Consider the following 5,443-nt stretch of genomic DNA (forward strand, 5'->3'; position numbering starts at 1 on the left):
GGGGGAGGGACAGCAGAGAAGAAGGTGGGGGGAGACGTCAGACAGTGTAATATATGACAAAATAATTTATGAATGATGAAGGGTTCATGAGGTAGGGGGCAGTGGGGAGGGAGGGGGGAAATGAGCAGGAGATATTAAGGGCTCAAGTAGAAGGCAAATGTTTTGAGAATGATGATGGCAACAAATGTACACATGTTCTTGACACAATGGATGTATGTATGGATTGTGATAAGAATTTTATAACCCCCCAATAAAATGATTTTTTAAAAGAAATCCAAGAGCAGAAACCTAATGGATCAAGACAGTCTGAAAGAAAAACGATAAAAAATCATCAGGCCGCTGTTGCTGACAAGCTGATTTTCTATTCATAGAGACCCAGTGTGACAGAGTAGAATAATGCCCTTAGGGTTTTCTTCTAGACTGTAATCTTTATGGCCTCTTATCAACCCAAAAGGACAGGACAGAACTCCCCCTGTGAGCTGCCAAGAGTGTAACTGTTCATGTGAGTACAAAGCCCTGTCTTTCTCCCACAGGGCAGCCAGTGGCTCGGGACTGCTGGCCTTGAAGATTGCAGCCCAATGCCTAACCGCCATGCCACCAGGGAGCCTCAGAGGTGTCTCGAGTGGCAGATTTACCTAATGCAATGCATCTTTTGATTTCTTGATTGCTGCTTCAACGAGTAAGGATTATGGATCCAAGCAAGACAACTTCAATTTTTTTTTCTTTGCTTATCAGGATGATGTCTATTGCTCTAGTTGTGAGGATTTGGGTTTTGTTAACACTGAGTCGTAGTCCAGTCGGATGGCTGCCATCCTTGATCTTCATCAGCAAATGCTTCTAGTCTTCCTCCCATGTAGCAAGCAAGGCTGTGTTGTCTACACAGCACAGGGTGTTATTAAGCCTTCTTCCAAACTTGATGCCACTTTCTTCTTCATAGGATCTAATTTCGCTGATTATTTGGTCAGCATATAGATTGAATAAGTACGCTGAGTGCACATAGCCCTAACTCATACCTTTCTCCTGTAGCTGCCTCTTGATCCATGTACAGGTTCCTCATGAGCACAATGAAGAGCTGTGGAATCCCCATTCTTCCCAAGACTGTCCATGGTTTGCAATGACACAGTCGAATGCCTACGCATAGTTCATGAACTACAAGTAAGCAGATACCTTGCTGGTATTCTCTGCTATCAGTCAAGATCCATCTGAACTCAGCCACGATATCCTCTTCTGATTCCGGCCTAAACCTCTGACAGGTCCTGGTCAATCCACTGAAACCTCCATTGTTGGATAATCTTCAGCAAAATTTTACTTGCATGTGATCGTAATGATATTGTTTTATCATTTGAACATTCTGTTGCGCCACCTTTCTGCGGAATGGGTACAAATATGGATCTCTTCCAGTCAGTTGACCAAGTAGCTGTCTTCCAAGCTTCCTGGCTGAGATCAGTGAGTGCCGCCAGTGCTCCGTGAGCTTGTTGGAACATTTCAGTTGGTGTTCCATCAGTTCCTGGAGACTGGATTTTGGTTAATGCTTTCAGTGCTGCTTAGTTTCCTGCCTTCAGCATCATTGGTTCTTGTCCGTATGCTGCCTCTTGAAATGGTTGAACGTCACCTAGTTCTTTTGGATGCAGTGACTCTATGCATTCTTTCCATCTTCTTTTGATGCTTTCTGCATCAATCAATATTTTTTCCAGAGAATCTTTCAACAATGCAACTCAACGCTTGACTTTTTTCTTGAGTTTTTTCAGTTTAAGATATACCAAATATGTTCTTCTCCTTTGTTTTTCTAACTCTAGGTCTTTACGCCTTGCATCACAATATTTTGCTTTGCCTTCTCCAGCTACCATTGAACTTTCCTGTTCAGCGCTTTGACTTCATTAGTTCCTCCATTTGCTGAAGTTACTCTATTATGAAGAACAAGTTTCAGAGCCTCTTATGACATTCACTTTGATCTTTTCTTTCTTTCCTGTCTTTTAATGACCTTCTGCTTTCTTCATGAGTAATGTTCTTGATGTCCTCCTACCGCTCATCTAGTCTTCTGTCGTTGGTGTTCAATATATCAAATCTGTTCAGGAGATGTCCTTGAAATTCATGCGGGATATACTGAAGGTCATATTTTGACTCTTGTGGACTTGTTTTAAGTTTCTCCAGCTTCAGCCTAACTTACATATGAGCAAGTGATGGTCTGTTTCACGGTTGGCCTCTGTCCTCATTTGAACTGTTCATATTCAAAGGAATGAGCTTTCTCCATTCCTCATCTTTTCCCACAGATGTCAATTTCATTTCTGCGTTTTCCCTCTAGAACTGTCCATATGCACAGTTGCCGTTTCTGCTGTTGAAAAGGGGTTTCAGTGATGAGGAAGTCATTGGTCTTGCAAAATTCGATCATTATGATCTCCAGCTTCATTGCTATCACGGAGGCCATATTTTTTAACTATGGTTCCTTTTTCTTTGTTTCCAACTTTTGCATTCCAATCGCCAATAATTATAAATGCATCTTAATTGCATTTGATCAATTTCAGACTGAGGATGTTGGCAGAATTCTTCAATTCTCACTAGCATTGGTGGATGGTACATAAGTCTGAATAATTTTTGTATTGACTGGCTGTCCTTGTATACAGATATTCTCTCACAGACCACATTGTAGTTCGAGATAGATCTTGAAATATCCTTTTTGATGGTGAATGCAATGTCATTATGGTCAAGTTCACTTTGAACAGGCAGCTCTTCCTCAGTCATATTTTGAATGCCTTCCAACTCATTAGAGAAAGGGCAATCGTACTAAAATTCTCATCCAATGTGATGAAGTATCAGGAAGCAGTGTTCAAGTTGCTAGAACAAGAAAAGGAGGTTTGCAGATAGTCTTTCAAGATCTAGCAAAGAAAATTAACAAAAGAACTAACATTACATTAAGACGAGAAAGTGAACACTCTAGTACTCTTATTTGATAAACAAAAGAAATAAACAAACAAACTGCTATTGAGTTGATTCTGACCCATGGGGATCCTACATAAGGTTTCTGAGGCTGTTAATCCTTATGGAAACAGACAGCCTGGTTTTTTTATCCTGAAAAGCAGTTGGTGGGTTTGAACTGCTGCCTTGAGTTTAGACACCCAGAGCTTTAACTAGCCCACGGGGCCATCAGGGCTCCTTCATATTCTTAAGAGTGAGTCAGCATATATTATCTTCAAATGCCTGTAAAAGATCATCTTAAAAATGAGCAGACAAATGCTTTATTTAGAAATAGAAGTGTAAGTGCCCAAAACAGGAAAAACAAAATCCCTTCAAGACAGTTACCTCTGGCAAGTAGAGACTGGAGGCTAGCCAAGCCAGTGATGCTTCTGATTATAAGACTGTCTTTGTGCTCCTTTGAAATGTATAGTTTGTGTATACTCTGGATAACCATTTAAAAATGAATTGACGGATAAAGCGAAGGCAGCGAAGCCCTCCGCCATCGTTTCCCTGCCGTCCCTTTCCTCGCCTTTCCTTCTTCAAGCCGAAGCCCGAGCTCGTCGCCCGCCAGCCTAGCAGCGCGTTCGCCATGGCCCTCAGCGATGCCGACATGCAGAAGCAGATCAAGCACATGATGGCTTTCATTGAACAAGAAGCCAATGAGAAGGCAGAAGAAATAGATGCAAAGGCGGAAGAAGAGTTCAACATTGAGAAAGGCCGCCTGGTGCAAACCCAGAGACTGAAGATCATGGAGTACTACGAGAAGAAGGAGAAGCAGATTGAGCAGCAGAAGAAAATCCAAATGTCCAATTTGATGAATCAAGCACGACTAAAGGTTCTCAGAGCAAGAGATGACCTTATCATGGACCTGCTCGGTGAAGCCAAGCAGAGACTCAGCAAGGTGGTGAAAGATACGACCAGGTACCAAGTGCTGCTGGACGGACTGGTCCTCCAGGGTTTGCACCAGCTGCTGGAGCCCCGGATGATCGTTCGCTGCAGGAAGTAGGACTTCCCTCTGGTGAAGGCTGCGGTGCAAAAAGCAGTCCCAGTGTACAAAATTGCCACCAAAAAGATGTGGATGTCCAAATTGACCAGGAGACCTACCTGCCTGAGGACACAGCTGGTGGCGTGGAGATCTGTAACGGTGACCGTAAGATAAAGGTCTCCAACACCCTGGAGAGCCGGCTGGACCTCATCGCCCAGCAGATGATGCCCGAGGTCCGGGGAGCCTTGTTTGGTGCTAATGCCAACAGGAAGTTTTTGGACTAAGCTTTTTGAAGGTGGACTTCACTCTCCCGCGGATACCATCTGGAAATTTCCGATATTTGAAGACCCAAGATTATCTGTGTAACCTCTCTGCTGTTCTAACGTTCTGTATCAGTGGGATCCCCTGCTGTAGCTAATGCCCTTGGCCTGACCGTCCCCACAGGCGTAAGTTTCACTTAAGATGACGGGGAACCAGTCCATCCAGAAGCCACATGCTCTCCCCTGGTTCCACAGCGAGAGGGTGGGCGTCAGATGACAGCTGCATGGACTCCACCGGGCCCTCTGCTCCCTCCAGCCCCCCGTCTCCTGTAGAGGTGTACGGTGTTCTCTGCCTGCAGGTCTGTGTACTTTCAGGTTAAAACACATGTAGGCATGCATTCCTTCACTGACAGCAGCTTCACTGTGTGACCTAGTCGGGCCTAGATGTCCCCATTTGTAAATGTGACTTGAAAGCTAAACCATGAATATGCTTTATTTATTAAAAGGTTTATGTGGAATTAAAAAAAATAAAATAAAAATGAATTGACGACTATCTTAGAGCCATTCTTTGCCTGGGATGTGGAGGAGACCGATGGCTAGGTATCAGCGTGGATTCACATAAAGATGTTGACTTGTTTGTAACTTCATCTCTCTGCAGCCCAGCCTACTTTGGGATGAACAGGGATATTTGTGGCTGCTGAAGTTTTCACAGAGCCTGCTTCCACGCTCTGATATCAGCAGGCACCCTCCTGCCCACTTCCATCCAGTAGGCTCCCTTCCACTAGCTGTTAACTCTGCTCATTGGAGAAACTTGCACTTTTAATTTAAAACTCACCTCCTTTGTCCCTAAGACAGTACAGTGAAATTGTTTCTCATTTACATTTTTGTCACTCCCTCAGTCACTTAATATGTCATTAGTCCATGAAAATGTGCATTATTCCTGAAATGTGAATGGCTTAAAAAAAAGATTTAAAAACTCTAATGCCCTTCCTTATATCAGCAGTTGAGCCCTGAGGAAGCTACATTAACATGACGATTAGTAATTTTGCACATTAAAAATTATATATAGACTTACTACCATTTTCAGCCTTTGTTGGATGAATATTTAATTCAGAAACCTATGAAATAATAGGTAATTATAGCTCTTCGAGAACACATATTGACATGTAGCTTAAAAGACCGTGAGAGGTGCCTTGTGCTTGCAGTGAGTTTATAATTTAAACACAAAGAAAAATTTCAAGGTTTC

At 43.0% G+C, this 5,443-nt stretch overlaps 1 pseudogene; it reads left to right on the top strand.

The window, feature by feature from the left end:
* The first annotated feature begins 3,437 nt into the window (after nt 1-3,437).
* On the top strand, nt 3,438-4,382 carry LOC142437258 (V-type proton ATPase subunit E 1 pseudogene; annotated as a pseudogene).
* The last annotated feature ends 1,061 nt before the right edge of the window (nt 4,383-5,443 follow it).

The sequence above is a fragment of the Tenrec ecaudatus genome, chromosome 1, assembly GCF_050624435.1.
Source record: "Tenrec ecaudatus isolate mTenEca1 chromosome 1, mTenEca1.hap1, whole genome shotgun sequence".
In the NCBI taxonomy this organism is placed as follows: domain Eukaryota; kingdom Metazoa; phylum Chordata; class Mammalia; order Afrosoricida; family Tenrecidae; genus Tenrec; species Tenrec ecaudatus.